We start from the raw sequence: 19,224 nt of genomic DNA, 5'->3' as shown, positions 1-19,224 counted from the left end.
ATATTAGGCAAAATAAATATGCTTGTTGAAGCAATGGAATACTACATCTTGGAGGTAGCTGAGGCAGCAACCACTGTAATCTTCCAGGGGAAGTTGGATAAAACAGAGCAAGACATTGGGCAATGGGAGGAAGTAGTGCAGCAAGATTAATTTTGACTTGTTTAACAAAACCACTGGCCTTAACATGATGAGAAAAATTGCACTTTTTCTGTGAATTTCTACGACTCTGAAGAGGTCTAACCACACCAAAAGTCGAAAGTGTTTATAGCCAAACTGTTATCAATGACCACCAAATTGTTCATCATCCCCAAATCCTCAAGTAAAGGGTTCAAGTGCTATGCAACCTCTGTGGTGAAGACATCAATTTCCAGAAATTGACAGTGTTCACATTCATTTAGTACAGAGTGGAGACAGCCTTCTCGTGAACCCCTTATGAATAAGTGATTATGCACGTTTTGTTTTATTTTCAAAGCAGGAAGTTCCATGCAGATCGTAAAGTCACCAGAGAACTTGTATTCAGTTGTAAAGTGGCTTAGAAGAACAAGAAAGGATTGCAATATTACAGTGCTTTTTAAAGCATGTTCCAGCCAAGTACTTTTGAAATAATCACTGTTGTAATGTAGAAAATATAGCAGTAAATTTATATATAACAGCAAGGGGTGATTCATTTAACACAAATATGGGTCAGGACACTGAGATAACTCTCTTGCACTTCTTGAAAACAGTGCTGAGGAAACATTTAGCAGGCAGGTGGAGTCTAGATTTAACGACTCATTTGAAAGAAGAAATCACAACAAGGTCACAAAGAATCCAATGAAAAACAAAAATATAAAACTGAAGAGAGGAAATAAAAAAACCCAACTCCGATCAGCCATTGAATAAAGGAGTAGAGACAATGGGATGAATGACTTGCATCTGCTCCTACACCTTATTGTCTTATGAAAAACCATACAATGGCTACAGTGAAATCAAAGCTCAGCCAAGAAACAAAATTAAATTATGTCCTACTTGTAATAATTAAGTTTTTGTTGTTTGCTAAGAACAGCTTCACCTGACTCAACAGTGAACTGGAATAATCTGCGATGGCAAGAACTGCAATTCCACCATTTGGAATTGCATTCATGTTCATGCCGGGAGCTCCCCTTTCCTCCCACATTTTTTTTTTAAAAAGCCAGCTGGAGTAGCACTCACTGCTACTTCAGTGGAACAAATATAAAAAATAAAGCAGCATAAAAAGCAGAACAACTGACATGTATACTACATTATTGTACTCTAGAGAAGAGAACTGTAATAAGAATCAGATGTATAGTGAATTTGGAAGAATACAATTTTAAGATATTCAGCTTTATTAGCATGGCTACATTGCTCAGTTCTTCTTCAAATTTAGAACAAAAACATTTCATAAAACATCTGACTTCAACTTCATTCCCTTAGGTTCCAAACACCAATTTCCAATCTCAGTGACAATATCTTACTGCCTTTTTGTGCAACTCTGTTCACATTTCAGCAAGATGAGTTTTGCAATTCTCCATATGAAACCAGCGAAAACCTGATCCTTTTGAACAGCTGTTCTCTGCAGTTTGCTGTGTCACCCAACATTACTTCACTATAACAGTCCTAATATCAAATCATCCACACTAGTTAGCAGAAATATTATTGGAGTCACTATTCAGTTGACTTTTGCACGTTGCAACATTTTTACTTAAGAGTTTCAGGAAGTAACAGATCTCCAAATTATGACAGTTTTCATAGCTTGATGCTCAAGTTTTCTCAGCCAAAGTATATATACTTGCATAAAATGCATATAAATTAAAATAACGGTTCTAGGACTAGAACGTTCAACTTGTAAGCCTATCATGATTGAGTAAAATCAAAGTTCTTACTGTCATTAAAATGTCTGCATTTTTGGCAATGTTCCAGATCAACCAACAGTAAAATCCACCCTCCATCTCCCAGAATAAAATTATTAGATTAGATTAGATTACTAACAGTGTGGAAACAGGCCCTTCGGCCCAACAAGTCCACACCGTCCTGCCGAAGCTTAACCCACCCAGACCCATTCCCCTACATTTACCCCTTCACCTAACACTACGGGTAATTTATCCTGGCCAATTCACCTAACCTGCACATTTTTGAATTGTGGGAGGAAACCAGTGCACCCGAAGGAAACCCACGCAGACACGGAGAATGTGCAAACTCCCCGTGTGCAAGCTATGTTATTCAGTAGCTTGGTTAGTGTATAGAAAATCAAAGTGACAAAAAACCCAAAAAATATCTTATTTTAATTCATTCAGGTGATGTGACATTGCTGCAGAGGCCTGCATTTAGTGTCCATCCTCTAGTTGCCCAATAGATGATGGCGGTGGGCTGCTTTATTGAAGTGCTGTAGCTCTAGTGTGTAGAAGCACCTTTAGTGCAATAAGGAAAGGAGTTACAGAATTTTGACCCAGCAACATTGAAGTATTGGTGATATAATTTCAAGGCATGATGGCATGTGGTTTCCAAGGGAACCTGTAGATGGTGTTCTCTTGTATCTGTTGCCCTTCTTCTTTGAGTTGGTAGAGATTGCAGATTTTGAAAATGTTGCTGTTAAAGTCTGCATGAGTTACTGCAGTGAATCTGGTAAATGGTACACTGTGACGTTAGAGTGTGTGAATGGTTGAAGTAGTGCCCATCCAGCAGCATCCTTTGTCTTGGGTAGTGTTGGAGCTGCACTCACCCAGGCAAATGGGAAAAAAAGGGTCCTATCACACAACTGACTGGTTCTTGTGGTGAGCAGGCATGACAACAGGAGGCAAGTTACTCCATGCAGAATTTCTAGTCTCCGAACTGCTCCTGCAACCAGAACAGTCATCTGACTGGTCTTTTTAAGTTTCTGGTCAATGGTAACTCTAAAGATGCCTTCAGTTGAGGATTCAGCAATAGTAATGCCATTGAATGTCAAGATGTGATGGACTAGATTCTTTGTTGGTTACAGTCTAGATGTTGTCAGATTTTGTTTCATATGGCCATGCTTCCGTAACTGAAGAGTAGAAAATGGCGCTGAAGACTGTGCAATCAGCCAGCGTCCATACTTCAGATCTTTTATTGGAATAGAGGTAATTGACATAGCAGATGAAAGTAAAATGGGCCCAAGCCAACACCTGAGGCACCCCTGCAGTGATGCCCTGAGACTGATATGACTGACCTCTAACAACCACCTTTCTTCCTCCTGGAGATGAATTCAAGCAGCATAGAGCTTTCTCTCTAATTCCTAATCAATGTAGTTTTGCTAGAGCTCCTTCATGCTATACCTTGATGTCAAGGGCAGTCACTCTTACCTCACCTCTGGAGTTCATATCTTTTGTCCACAATGGTCAGGAAATAGGTGGTCCTGATAGAACCAAAAATGAAGATCAATGAATAAACTGTTCCAACATACTGCTGGGGATAGACAGTAGATCAACAGGATGCTAATTGGATGGGTTGAAATGCTCCTGCATTACATAAAAAAACTATAGAGGAAACTTCTACAGCAAAGGTCATTAGCTGAACCCATCTATTCATTACTAACATGAATGGTCTTAACTGATTTAGCTAATTTCTGGAAATATTTGCAGACATCTTCATCCTCTCCTTACTATGATCTGGAATTTTCACCTGCTTCACGAAGACACCATTATCCCAGTGTTAAAGCAAAATCATGCAGCATGCCCCAATGATTACTGCCTGGTGGCTCTGACATCAATAATTATGAAGTGCTTTGAGAGGCTGGTGATGTCTCACATCAACTCCAGCCTTCCAGACTGCTTTGATCCCTTGCTATTCACCTACCGGCATAACAAGTCCATGGCAGACACCATCCCCCTGGCGCTACATTCATCCCTGGACTATCTGGACAAGAAGGATACTTATGTCAGGCTCTACTTACTGGCTACAGCTCTGCTGTGAACACCATAATTCCAAATAATAGCATCTCCAAGCCCTGGGACCTAGGTGTCTGCTTCCTTGATAGAGGTATACAAGATGATTAGGGGTTTAGATAGGGTTGACCATGAGAACTTTTTTCCACGTATGGAGTCAGCTATTACGAGGGGGCATAGCTTTAAATTAAGGGGTGGCAGGTATAGGACAGATGTTCAGGGTAGATTCTTTACTCAGCGAGTCGTGAGTTCATTGGATGCCCTGCCAGTAGCAGTGGTAGACTCGCCCTCTTTATGGGCATTTAAACGGGCATTAGATAGGCATATGGAGGATAGTGGGCTCGTGTAGGTTAGGTGGGCTTGGATCGGCGCAACATCAAGGGCCAAAGGGCCTGTACTGCGCTGTATTTTTCTATGTTCTATGTTCCTCCTCTGTGACTGGATTCTCAATTTCCTGACCAGTCAGTAAGCATAGGTGACAACACCTCCTCCATGATAATCCTCAACACCATGCCCTACAAGGATGCATACTCACCCCCCCTACTATACTCCTTATATACACATGACTATGTGGCCAAATTCCAAACCAACTCCATTTACAAATTTGCTAATGTCACCGCCATTGTCGGTTGGATCTCAAACAATGATGAGACAATTACAGGAAGGAGATACAGTGCTTGACTGCATGGTGTAAAAACAACAATCTCTCCAGCATCAGCAGCAAGACAAAGGAACTGGTCATTTTGGAAGGAGAGTGGAGGACATGCCCTTGTCTGCATCAACAGTATTGAGGTGGAGATGATTGATAGCATCAAGTTCCTGGGAGTGACAATAACCAATAATCTGCCACTGTCCAACCACGGTGACACTATGGTCAAGAAGGCACAGCAACGCCTCCACTTCCTCAGAAGGCTAAGGAAATTTAGAATGTCCATAAAGTGTCCTACAAGATGCACCATAGAAAGCATCCAATCTGGTTGCATCAAATAGTATATAGTAACTGCTGCTCACAAGAATGAAACTACAGAGTTGTGAACATAGCCAAGTCCATCACACAAACCAGCCTCCCATCCAGTGACTTCATCAGGAAAGCAACCAACATAATCAAAAGACCACCTCCCACCCCAAACCTGGTTTAACTACCTTCCACCCTCTTCCATTTGGCAGAAGATACAGAAGTTTGTATACACGTACAAACAGATTCAAGAACAGCTTTTTCCTTGCTGTAATCAGACTTTTGAATGGACCTCTTTAATGCTCGTGTTGATCTGTCTGCACCTTCTCGCAGCTATAACATTGTATCTTCCTCTCTGCTGTTACCCTGATGTAGTTGTACAATACAATCCGTCTGTAAAGCATGTCAGATAATTTTCTCTGTGCCTTGGTACATGTGACTGTATATAATAATTCAAATTAAATCGTCTTCTTGTTCCTTTATCTCCCCCCCCGCCCCAAAAAACCCAAAGGGATTTTGAAATATTCATTTAATTCTCCATTCCAGTATTCACCTACTGTGATGAGATTCCCCTTCTAACCCACTTTTCCCCTTCAATTGGGCTCTTGTTAGGCATGATCAAAGCCAGGCTTGTGTTCAACAATTGCTAATTATTCTTGATGGACCAGAAGTTTTGGTCCTGACTGCAAGATCATGTATTTTGTTTCTTTTTCAAGATAAAAGAAAGAAAGACACAGACAGATACAGAGAGTCATACAGCATGGAAACTATCCCTTTGGTCCAATTCTTCCAGTCCAACCAGGTTTTCCAAACTGATCTAGTCCCACATGCCTATGTTTGGCCCTCTAAACCTTGCCTATTAACAGACCTGTCCAAATGTCTTTTAAATGTGGTCATGATACTTGTTTCTACCACTTCCTCTGGAAGTTTTTTTTCCATACACGCACTACGCTCTGTATGAAAACGTTGCCCCTTAGGTTCCTTTTAAATCTTTCCCCTCTCACCTTAAACCTATGCCCTCTAGTTTTGGGCTCAACTACCACAGGGAAAACACCTTGGCTATTCACCGTATCTATGCCCCCCCAGGGTATTATAAACCTCTATTAAGTCACACCCCATTCCTACATTCCAGCCAATCAAGCCCCTCCCTGTAACTGAAACCCTCCAGAAACAGCAAATCCTTGTCAATCTTTTCTTTAACCTTTCCAGTTTAGTAACATCCTATAGCAGGGTGACCACAATTGTATGCAGTACTCTAAACATGGTCTTGTACGGTTGCAACATGGCATCCCAAATCTTAAACTCAATGCTCTGACTGATGAAGGCAAATGCTTTCTTCACCACCCTGTCTACATGTGACGCCACTTTCAGGGGATTATGTATCTGCACCCTTAAGTCTCTGTTCGACAATACTCCCCATGGTCCTAACATTAACTGTGCAAGTCCTACCCTTTTTGGCTTACCAAAATGCAATACCTCACATTTATCTGAATTAAAGTCCATTTGCCATTCTGCAGCCCACTGACACAGTTAATTAAGATCCTGTTGTACTCCTAGATATTCTTCTTCACTGTCCATTATACCAGCAATTCTGGTGTCATCTGAAAATTTAATAACCATGCCTCTGATATTCTCATCCAAATCATTTTATATATATGACAAAAATGGACCCAGCACAGATTCTTGTGGCACAACATTGGACACAGGCCTCCAGTCTGAACAAAATCCTCTACCATCACCCTCTGTCTCTTTCTGTCAAGCCAATTTTGAATTGTGACTATGCTGTCACTTTAACAAGGTTATATTGTCTTTGATTTTTTTTTAAAAAGAGAGGTCGTAAAGGCAGAGGTGCTGAAATGTCTTGGGCAGATGCCTAGTTTAACAATGGCAAGAGAGTGGCCAGTTCTCCCAGCTCTTTAGTTGCGGTATTAAGTTGGTTGAGTTTTCAAATAATTGTTTTTCTAAATTCTGTTTTTTTTTGTGTTTCAACTGTAGAATTTAATTAAATTCTGTTTTGCTTTAAGCCAATTGACTTGACCAGCTGCATCACACCTGAAATAAGCACTTCATATCTGCCTTTAAAATAAGCAGTTAGGATCTAGGCTACCTTCTTTAAATATTTTAAATGTGGTCTGGCCTGGTCCATAACAGATTCCAATTGGCTCACTCTCCCCAGATCCTATGTGATATAACCTTACCAACCAGTCTATCATGCAGAACCTTGTTGAAGGCCTTGCTTAAGTCCATGTAGACAACATTTAATGCCTTCATCTACCTTCTTGGTCACCCCTTCAAAAACTCAAATCAAATTTGACAGACATGATTTCCCATGCATGAAGCCATGTTGACTATCCATAATCAGCTCTTGCCTCTCCAAATGTATGCAAATCCTATCTCAGAATTCCCTCTAACAACTTACCCAGCAATTATGTCAGATTCAATGGTCTATAGTTCTCTGGCTTTTTCTTGCAACCTTTCTTAAACAATGACATAACATTAACCATCCTCCAGTCTTCCGGCACCTCAACCATGGCTGTCTATGATACAAATAACTCTAATAAGGACCCTGCAACTTCTTTGGTTGTGTCCCACAATGCCCTGGGATACACTTCTCTGCCATTGTGTGTTTTAAGAGCTTTTCTACAATGTGGACTCTTTTCAAGACATCACTTATTTCCCAGAGTTCATTAGCTTTCATTTCTTTTTTCATAGTGAATACTGTAAGAAATATTTGTTTAGGATCTCACCCATCTCCTCTGGCACCACATATGGATGGCCTCACTGATCATTAACAGGCCCTATTCTCTCCCTAGTTATTCTTAAGTGTAGAATCTCTTTGGATTCACTAGTTTATCTGCCAAAGCTGTCTCATGTCCCCTTTTTGCCCTCCTGATTTCCCTCTTAAGTGTACTCCTACACCCTTTATACTGAAAGGATTCATTTGATCCAAATTAGGGAAGGGGTGGGGAGGTCAGGGATAGGAGAAAACGGGTATATTTATAACCTCATTTCATTAGCAAAGAATTGGAAAGAGTTGAAAGTAAGCCAAAAGGAAACAATACATTGGCGTCCGATTTCTGGACTACTGCCAGAACTGTACTCTTCTGATGTTTTTTTCCTTTCCCCATTCATAATACTTGTATCTTGTTTTATCTCTTTGTTTGTCTATTTGTATGAATGTGGGAATTTTAAGAAAGGGGTAGAGTTTAAGTTAGAGTTATAGATTATCTATTAAAGTATCTACTTTTGCCATTGTAATCAAATTGCTTTTAACCAATAGTTACTTGCTGTGAAATTTTTTAAAAAACTAATTTGACCCAAATTAGATGGGTAAAATTGGATAGTTTAGTGGTTTAATGAAATTTTCACATTTCTGATGTTTTTTGAAATAGTTGGACTTGATTTCCAGTGAGTTGTGACAATATTCAAGGGCAATTTCTTAAGCATTGTCACATCACATTAAATACTCTTTAGGGGCAAACTTTCACTATACAAGAGTTACCTCGAAGGAGAAGAATAGAAAAGTTAGGTAGGGGTGGGGGTTGTAGGAATGGGGGAAATGAAGTGGAAAGACAAAGGGGACTATCAAAACGCCATCTAAGCTCACTTTCTATTTTGCTGGGTGAGGAAGTGGGGATGAATAACATTTCTCAATATTAGAAATAACACGCAGATTTGTAAAATAAATCATAGCGTCCATAAATTCTTATCAAATCTTAACAATGCTATATCACAGTCAGATAAGCTGTATTGAGAAGCTGCCTACTGCATTTTTTCTATAATAGTTCCAAGGACACAGCATCTAGTGAAAAATCTCAGTTTGCTACCAAAGACCCATCATAAAATCCTGAGGCAGAGAAAACAGATTCCTACCTATTTTCTAATCAACTCATTCAGATATGTTATTACACACCTCTAGAGCAGGTGGGACTTTAATCTGGGTCTCCCAGTTTGAGAGGTAGAGACACCACCATTGCGCATCAGGGTCTAAATATATCTACGCAACAATGAATCAATAATCTATCAAGTATCAACTGTTTACGATGCTCCCATTTTCTTTGTTGATATATTGATCAAACAAAGAATGCAGCAAATAATCACATAGGACAAGACCAATTGTGATGAAATATCTATGCCACATCATTACAAAATCTGCATGACAAGGTAGAATTTTTAAGTTTCATTTTCAACCATCACAGTAATCTCTAGCAACAAAAACAGAAATTGCTGGAAAAGCTCTGCAGGTCCGGCAGCATCTGTAGAGAGAAATCAGAGTTAACGTTTCAGGTCCAGTACAGTGCGCTACCCAAAAGTTTTCTGTTCAGTTCTTGTGCTCAATACAATGACCTGGCCTGACCAGATGGGGTTGATGATGACATAAAAGAGTAAAACTAGCCCATAGGAGAATCCTAAAATACTGTCTTTTGGTCAGCCTTTCAATCAAGAGAATCTAATTATTACCAATGACTACAGTACTATTTACAGTACTGTGGTTTAGACCTAACTCTGCTTCCTTGGAATAGGAATAAACATTAAATACATATGGTAAAGCAAATGACCCAAAAACAACCAAAAACAAAGTCACATCAATGCTAACAACACAGCATTTAGAGGCAAAAACAAACATCCTCTATCTCAAAAACAGTGGCAGAATGAACGCTCAAAAATGTACCTGCTGTCACAAATTATCATGTCCCTATGGTTTTGTTACAATGGGCTGGGCTGGACTAACTGATGACTACCAGATGCAAGTTGTCAGACAACAACAGAAGACAGGCACTCAATAATGGTGCCAGAAAGTTAAACTACTAAAAAAAATACCGTTGCCAAAAATGTATTTTACAAGTGAATCATAGAAGATTGAGCAACTCAATTTACAGTGCATGCACATCTCCCAGGACTTTAATGCGACTATTTTTACCTCTGAACTGAAATGTCCTACAGTTTAGGCCTAATACTCAGATATTGTGAAATCACAGCTGTGTTAGTTTCCTATCACTACCACCTCCATTACAAACTGGTTGTCTTATGGTATAGCACAGATAATGACTTTTCTAATTGCTGCCTTGCTCATTCATAAACAAGGTGTTTGCAGTATTGCATACATCATTTACAGTAATACTAGTTGTCAAAGCAATAAGCTTTTTCATTGATTTCCTCCTGGTTGCCATAGTAATGAGTTAAGACAATTTCATAACTATGCAGTTCTGGATTTCACTCTGAAACCATAAAATGGAATGAATAATTTCACAAACAGTAAAAATCAATGGAAACTATCTGTAACTTCACCTTTCTGCCTCACTCTTCCTGTCACCATCTTAGTCTTGGCAGCCTCAAAGAATCAGCTAAATACAAACAGGATGAGGACACTTAAAATCAATAAAATGATCCCAAATAAACACCAGAAATACGAAACTCAGGATGGCCAGATAATATCTTTAAAACACAATGTATTGCTTCAGCTATAATTTCCATATCAATCAATGACCAAACCATCCTTTCGTAGTTGACAGATTCCTCGCTTCGAGGCTCACCAGGTATCTGAAATCACAATGGCAAATCACATATACAAATCAAGGTAACCCTGGGATAAGAGCTTGAAGGCAACTTCTTTGATCTTCCATCTTATTAGTTCCCTTCCCTTCTATTTCAAAATTGCCTTCAAACTCTAACAATAGTCTAGGCTTTGCACTCCACCACCCTCATTTTTCTTTTTACCCTTCTCAGTTACTATTGTTTTTTGCTCCTAGAAGTCAAATACTTTGGAGGTGCTTGCCGCGCATGAGAAGGAAGATATTCACAGTTTCAATGTTATTCTTATTATTGCTATTTCATGGTTAGTAAATTTGCAGATCACACCAAAATTAGTGGTATAGTGGACACTAAAGAAGGTTATCCAAGATTACAAAGAGATCTTGATCAACTGGGTCAATGGGCAGATGACTGGCAGAGGGAATTTAATTTCGGTGATTGTAAGGTATTGCATTTTAGTATTACAAAAAGGGGACAGAACTTATACAATTAATGGTAGGACCTTGGTAGTGTTGTAGAACAGAGACACCTCGGGGTTCAGGTCCCGAATTCTTTGAAGTTTGCATCGCATATAGATAGGGTGGTTAGGGTGGCAATTAGCCCACTTGCCTTCGATGCACAGACCTTTGAGTGTATGAGCTGGGATGTTGAGACTGTACAGGACATTGGCGAGGCCTCTTCTGGAGTACTGTGCCCAGTTTTCTTCACCGTTGTAGGAAGGATATTAGGAAGGTTCAGAAAAAATGGTAATGGAGGCTTTGAGTTATAAGGAGAGGCTAGAGCATAGGAGGTTGAGGTGTGGCCTTACAGAGGTTTACAAAATCATGAGGCATATAGAAAAGGTGAATGGCAGATGTCTTTTCTCTCAGGTGGGGAATGTCAAGGCTAGGCTGCATATTTTTAAGGTGAGAGGAGAAAGATTTTAAAAAAGACTGTTTCTATGCTGGATGACTCTATGACATTGATCCCCAAAATTGCTGAAATAAGAGGCAGCCTGGGTACTGGAAGAATTTCTGCCCTCTTGGCAATCAGGTGTTATAGCCAATGGATGGTCTTTACCCTGTTTCTTGGAATCTTGTTTCTATCCGTGCAATGCTAAAACAAGTAACTGGATGGCAGATCATTACACTTCCACAAGGTATGTGCACTGTCAGTGTTACAGTAACATGGAAGATTTCTGTTGAGGTGATAGTTAACCTAGGTGTCAGTTAGCATTATAGCTCTATCCCTACTCTATTCGTTAATTTTTTTTCAACCTGTTCCCTGTTGCAGTCAAGAGAATTGAAACTGGGTATCACTCCCACTCTCAAGATGCAATTAGTACATGCAATTTTGAGCTGGAGGTGAGAAGCAATTTTCAAGACCGAAGGACATGGTGTTCTGACTCAATAAGTGTTTTGTCTAGTGCAATTCTGCAACATGGAAATCATAAAGAATTACACAATTATATCCCACAGGAACAGGCCATTTAACCCAACAGGTTTATGCTGAAAAGTATAGATAAATAGAAAAACATGTGGAGACAGCCTATAAATGGAGGACAGAGATAAACAGTGTGCGATCTTTGCCATAGATAGTGAACCCTTTACTTATGATCTAAACTCTTATAAAGAATGGCCACAGAGCACAACACTGTAGAGTTAAAAAGTCGGAGCAGGAAAGGTGGAAACAAGGAGATAAAAGGCATTGTGTGTTTGAAATTTATGGAAGAATATTATATACCAACTTAACAGTATTCATTTAGAGAAATTATTTTTTATTTAAAAAAAAACACCTTTGCAATATCCATGACACATTTAAGGATCTTCCATATTACTTTCTAATCACATTTGAGAAGAAATTATACTAAATGTAAATTTCCTTCAATAGAGTTCTGCATTTGCAATATTCACATTTTACAGAAAACCTCATCAAAACAAATTATTGTTTCCTAAAAAAATCCAAGTATTTTCTAATGAGATTTTTAACATTGAATATTTAATCAAAGTCCTTCACATTACCATGACACATTTGCTCTTGGTTTCTGAAGAAAACTACAGTTTAATTACTTCCATCCACCCCCGCATTTTGACATTTTCCCATTCACATGTCCAGTGGACCTTGTTAAAGAAATATTACTGAGGAACGTGTGTAGGTATGAACAAGATTGTTTGCTAAATACATTAACATTAAAGAAACATCAACTTCATTGATTTAAAACACAAACAATAACATACATAAAACTAATAAGAAAAAATGACAGACAAGTGCACATTGAGTTGCAGTTTCCAGAAACAATGCCATGCTGTTCTGATAGAATTATAATTCTTCTTGGTATGTTGACTTTCCTGTTGTGCATATCTCGCATTTAGGGGACAAAAGGAAACAAAAACAACAAAGCAATCTAAAGCAGTGACACCATAAACTGAAGCAAATGAACTTCAAGTGGGTTATCAACCTAGTTCAAACCCTTTAGATTGTTTTGTAATCACTAAACTTATTTTATGGCATGGCTCAATTCAGTTTGTGGAAGAAAGTGAGGACTGCAGATGCTGGAGATCAGAGCTGAAAATGTGTTGCTGGAAAAGTTCTGCAGGTCAGGCAGCATCCAAGGAGCAGGAGAATCGACGTTTCAGGCATGAGTCCTCACTTTCTTCTAGAAGATTTTAACCTACTGTGAATCCTCTTATAAGGATGCCTTCCTTGAAGAAGCTCTCTTCCTCCCTCTACAAGGATTTCAGTGGCCTCATTCCTGAAGAAGGGCTCATGTCTTCTTCAAGCAACACATTTTCAAGCAGCACTCCAAACCAGTCACAGTTCAAAATAGCCCATGTTAAGTCTTCAGCAAAGCAATCAGTTATTAGAAGTGCTGTGATTTCTAGAAAGCCTTGTTATATATAAAAAAAGGACATGCACAGTGAAATTTAAAGTAACTTAACAGCTGGTTGATGCTCTGATAAGGATATTATAAAATGATTTTCAGTGAATGATTCATTGTACAGTGTTCTCTATAAATACATGCAAACAATGTGGCTTGATTCTATTTCCTTAAAGGAGTCTGACATACTTGTTTAGGCATTCTTCAAACTATACAACAAAATACTTGCTTTAATCCAACATTATAACAAATGATCAGATGATATGCCCTCATACACGCAGTTCCTGGTATTGATGTAAGGATGCCATGGTGCATCTGCTACAGCAAAATAAATTTATCTTAGATATCAAAATTGCCATTTAAAAATTTGTGCAGAAAAGAAAGATGCAACAAGTTTCTGCTTTTATGATTTTCATGTATAAACTTGCATAGAACCAAGTTAGAGGAGGAGAATATGGTTAAATACATAGTAAAATATAATAATAAATATGGAATAGTAATATGCTTAGCAAACAATGCAAAGATTATAACAATAGTTTTAAAATGTACAAATATATCCAATTGTCCTTCAAAAATAAGACAGACACAAAACCGAAAATAATATAACTGCAGATTGTCAGCTTCAAAATACTTTGGCCAAACAAGTTAAGTTTAGAAAATAAACACTCTCAGATAATCCAAATGCTGGTCTGCGGATGAAGTCCCTTCCCACACAAACTGTTGGCACTGAGAGTTGCTTCCTCGATCAGTTTTGGCTGGTTGAATGCTTTTCCTGGACAGAATGGCATTGATTCATACTTCTTGCTTACAACTACTTCATTTGCAGTGAAGAGGCCTTCCTGCTCAAACATGAGGGGGGCTACTGAAAAAGAGAGGTAATTACAGCTCTCTCTATTGCTGACTCTGTATATCTATCCAAGCAAGCTTGTTCTTTCCAAATACAAGACTACTGCATTTGGAGCTAATGTCTTTTGCTTTGCAAAGTATTCAATCTAGATCTACGTCCAGTCAATGATACAAGTGTCACATGTATATGTTGGCATAAGCCCAAGTGATCTTTATTAACTTTACAAGTTGTCATTGATCCAAGGTGGCAACGAACCACATATTTACAAAACTTGAGTGGCAATAGGTTGTATTACTGATTTTTCTTCCTTTTTTTTGTATAAAGGCTGAGAATTACAAAACTCTTGCTTGTATTTGTAGAACTATTCCACCAAGACCAGTCATTCCACTCTCACCATCAAAGACAACACAACTAACATTTTAAAAGCAAAATATAATTATAGAATACAGTATTAGTGAAACAAGATTAATCATTGATAGTTGGATTTGAGGAGAGTTTTTTTAAAGTGACAGTTGCTTCATTCTTCACAATGGTTTCTTTCTATAGTATAGGAAAAGCTTGTAATTGAGTCACAGAGATATACAACACAGAAATAGACCCTTCGGTCCAACTCTTCATGCCAACCAGATATCCTAAACTAATCTAGTCCAATTTGCCAGCACTTGGCCCATATTCCTCTAAACCTTTCTGATTCATACATGCACCCGATGCCTTTTAAATGTTGCAATTGTACCAGCCTCCACCACTTCCTCTGGCAGCTCATTCCATTCATGCACCACCCTGTGTGTGAAAATGTTGCCCCTTAGATCCCTTATATATTTTCCCCCTCTCATCCTAAAGCTATGCCCTCTTGACTCCCCCACCCCAGGGAAAAGACCTTGGATGTTCACTCTATCCATTTCCCTCATGATTTTATAAACCTCTATAAAGTCATCCCCCTTGATATCTGGTGCTCCAGGGAAAACAGCCCCAGCCTATTCAGCCTCTCCCTGTAGCTCAAATCCTCCAACCTTGGCAACATCCTATAAGAGGGAGCCAAAATTTCCTATAATGCTTTCCTTACAAATGCTTCTTCATTTGTAATTATGGTTTGCTGAAGATAGTCTCCAAATAAATTTAATATATTGAAAATATCAGCACTAGTAATGTGTAGACCTTCAGCTTTTGTGCGCACATTATCTTCCTTAGCTTTCTCGTCAGAAGCTGTTGTATTTGTAACTGCTTCCACAATGAAATTGTCATCAATTGATGCAACAAGGTTCAGCATCATCATTAGCTTCAAACAAAATTGCACTTCTGAAGCAATTTTGTATTCTTTCCTGCTCTATGCATATCTCAGACTTTCTTCAGATGTTCATTAAAAATTGCAAGAGTTTTTTTTTCCGCTGATATCTAAAAGGTAAGAGAGTCAAGAGTGGACATTGGACAGCTGGAAAATTTAGACTGGAGAAATAGTAATAGGGATCAAAAAAATGGCAAAGAAAGTGAATAGGTTCTTTGCATCAGTTTTTACAGTGGAAGACACCAAGAGCATACCAGAACTTCAAAGAAGTTGGGACAGAAGGGAAAGTAATAGCTATCACTAAGGAGAAGGTGCTGTGGAAGCTGAAAGGTCTGAAAGTGGATAAATCACCTGGACTGAATAGACCACACCTCAGCGCTCTGAAGGAAATAACTGAGGAGGTTGTGGAGGCATTGGTGGTGATCTTCAGGAATCACTGAATCAGGGAGTGTCCAGCATGGGAAGATAGTTAATGTAACACCCCTTTTTAAAGGAGAGAGGCAGGCTGAACACAAGAAATTATAGGCTGATTAGTCTAACCTCTGGCCTTGGTAAGATTTAGAGTCCATTATTAAAGATGAGATTGCAGATTACTTGGAAGTGCATGGTAAAATATGGCTGTGTCAGCACGGTTGCATCAAAATAGAAGACATGCCTGACAAATGTATTAGAATTCTTTGAAAAGGTAACAGGCAAGTTAGATAAGGGATAGCTAGTGGGCATGATCTATTTGGATTTCCAGAAGACTGCTAAATAACAACAATGATGTTAAAGGACAAGGTACTAACATGGATAGAGGATTGGCTGACTGGCAAAAAGTAGAGTGGGGAAAAGGGAGTCTTTTCAGGATGGCAGCAGTGACGAATGGAGTTCCACAAGGGTCAGAATTAGGATCACAGGTATTCACCTCATACATTAATAATCCAGATGAAATTGAGGCCATTGTTGCCAAGTTTGCAGATGACACAAAGATAGGCGAAGTGACAGGTCACGTTGAAGAAGCAGAGAGGCTGTAGAAGGACTTGGACAGGCTAACAAAATGGGCAAAGAAGTGGCTGATGGCATTCAGTGCGAGGTTATGCTCTTTTATAGGAGGAATAGAGGCATAGACCATTTTCTAAATGGGGAAACACTTCAGAAAACTGAAGTACAAAGCAACTTGGGAGTGCTCATTTGTGATTCTCAAGGTCAACATGCAGTTTCATTTGGCAGTTGGGAAGTTAAATGCAATGTCAGCTTTCATTTCAAAAGGGCTAGAATACAAGAGCATACTGCTGAGTCTGTATAAAGGTCTAGTCAGACCATATTTGGAATATTGAGAGCAATGTTTATGCCCTGTATCCAAGGGAGGATATGCTGATGTTGATGGCAGACTAGAGATGGTTTACAACAAGGATTCCAGGGTGAAAGGCTTGTCATACACGAAGTGGTTGAGGACTCTGGGTCTTAATCGATGGAGTTTAGGAGGATAGGGGAAATCACATTGAAAATTACAGATTACTGAGACACCTGGATAGAATGCACATGGAGATGTTGTTTCTGGTGGTAGGAGAGACCAGACCGAGGGCACAACCTCACAGCAAAGGGACAACCTTTCAGAACTGAAATGAGAAGGAATGTATTAAACTTGAGGGTGCCGAGGAACTCATTGCTTTAGAAGGCTGTGGAGGCCAAGTCACTAAATGCATTTAAGACAGAGATTAGAAAGGGAATCAAAGGTTATAGACAGAAGGCAAGATAACGGGATTGAGAAATATAACAGCAGGCTTGATGTACAAAATAGCTTAATTCTGCTCCAATACCTAAGATCTCATTGCTTGAAGCAAATTTACACTGAATTTTCATCCAATTTCAGGAGGACTGCTTTCTTATAGGCAAGTGTTTTGTGGTGAAGAGCATTTCAACTTTTGAAATACACCTTGCTTAATTTTCTGAATAGTTGATTTGGGGGAGTTGGGGGGGAAAAGGAAAAAAGAATGGTTTTAAGTAATTGGATTGGATAAGCTATTACATATCTCGCATCTTATGTTTCCGATGAACACGTGAAATAGAAACCATTCAGGTCATCTCGGTCTTTTGGTTTGCTTTGTAGTTGACTGGCAAATGTTTGCCATGGTTTAGCAACTTGGTGTTTTGAAGTCTGGATGAATAACAAACCATGCTTGTTTTCAGTTCCCAACATATTCGCGGCAACAAGTGACACCTAACTTTTAGTTGCTTACTGGTAACTTCAGCTCTGCTGGTAAGTTTTATCTACTGCGCATTTGTAAAAGAGGGCAGTTTTGTCTGTATTAAAGATATCTTTGAGATTATATTCTTGAATATGCGTAAACCAGATTTGAAGTGCTTGTAGATGAACTTTCTGCTTGCTGGAGAAACTCAACAGGCTTGACAGCATCTGTGGACGGAAAGCAGAGTTAATGTTTCAAGTCCAGTGACCCATCAAAGATCAACTCTGCTTTCTATCTACAGATTCTGTCAGATCTGTTGAGTTTCTCTTGCGTTTTCTGTTCCTGTTAGGTTATCAGCATCTGTAGTTTTTTTTTGTTTTATTCAATGCTTGTAGATGAGATTATGTTGCCAATTAAACTGTAAAACCCAACTGTTGTTGGGACAAAATTTGTCAACATCTATTTTCTTTCCAAACCTTTTAGCTTTCTCCACAAAAATCATCTTTTCTTAATGCTATGGTTGGGTCAGCCTCAACTATATCATTATACCAAGCGCATTTTCCAATTCCTGATTTTTTTTTTTTACACTTCTCATCTTTTGGTCAGTGTATTCTATTCTGCAATTTCATTCTTTAATTTTTTCAGCATTCTTTATCTAACCACAGCGCAATTGTTTGACACTGAATTTGGGTTGAATTTGTTTGTGTCTTCTTCCTTCGTTGAATACCTTCAATGCCTTGTCTTGGTTTTGAGTTCTTAAAAGTTAAGTTTGTTTTTTTCATCACAGCTAGCCATGATCTTCATGATAGCAATAACAAACACCTGCTTCCAAAACTAACTGGTACGGGACAAGCTTTCAATAGCCTTGAACATCTAATCCCTCTTGAAAGGCTCACTAATGAGGGCCTTTTACACTAACTTCCTTAAACTGCTGTATGTGCATCATTCTAAATAGGATCAGTGTTGGTCAAAAAAAATGTTGAAGAATATGTGTTAAAATATGCAGATTGTTTCAAACAATAGACATTGCGGTGTGTTCAAAGATTGCTTGTCAACTTATCAAATTTATCTAGATATTGAAGTTGAGATAGCAAGATGCAAATTGTGAAGGCAAGAAGAAAATGGTTTGGGACTTTACTGTGTGCTTGTCAGAGTTGTTGATTTGTGGGATCCACACAAGTAGCACTGTACCACCAATTAATATTTAGAATAAACATCCTAACTGTACAATAAATTATAATTTTATGTAAATGCACAGCATCTGATCAGAATTAAATGCTCTTATTTTACATATCCAGCAACACTGTCATATCAGAGCATCTAGCTACCCTCTACAATGCAAGCTGTAGTTTCCAGATTCACGTTTGTTGTTCCAACCACGAATCGAGTAAGCTTGGTGTTTCCGCTCTTTCATCTTTGTGAATAACACAGGATGCTGACTAAATTGAATGTGAAACATAATTACAGCTTCCACTCTCTCGCATGGCGGCATTTCAAAATAATGACTTCAATTTTCCTCTGGGATAATAATATAAGCACTAAAACATTCTTGCAGCATTACAGGAAGGAAGGGATGCTATTGCTCCCTATGGCTTTTTGACATATTCTGCTCTATTCCATAATATGGAAGTATTAAAACAGACTTGAATGAATAACATTTTGCCAATGAAAGAAAGAG

The 19,224-nt window shown here is 38.7% G+C and overlaps 1 protein-coding gene across 10 annotated transcripts in view; it reads right to left on the bottom strand.

Annotated features, from left to right (window-relative positions):
* Window positions 1-19,224, bottom strand: part of sipa1l1 (signal-induced proliferation-associated 1 like 1) — a 415,651-nt gene that overhangs the window by 185,419 nt on the left and 211,008 nt on the right. The gene's annotated exons all lie outside the window — the stretch shown is intronic.

Source organism: Chiloscyllium plagiosum, unplaced genomic scaffold, assembly GCF_037043375.1.
Source record: "Chiloscyllium plagiosum isolate Xiang-an unplaced genomic scaffold, Cpla_swu_hap1 HiC_scaffold_8, whole genome shotgun sequence".
NCBI classification, from domain to species: domain Eukaryota; kingdom Metazoa; phylum Chordata; class Chondrichthyes; order Orectolobiformes; family Hemiscylliidae; genus Chiloscyllium; species Chiloscyllium plagiosum.
The sequence above is the reverse complement of the archived record's forward strand: the minus strand, read 5'-3'. Positions and strand labels throughout refer to the sequence as shown.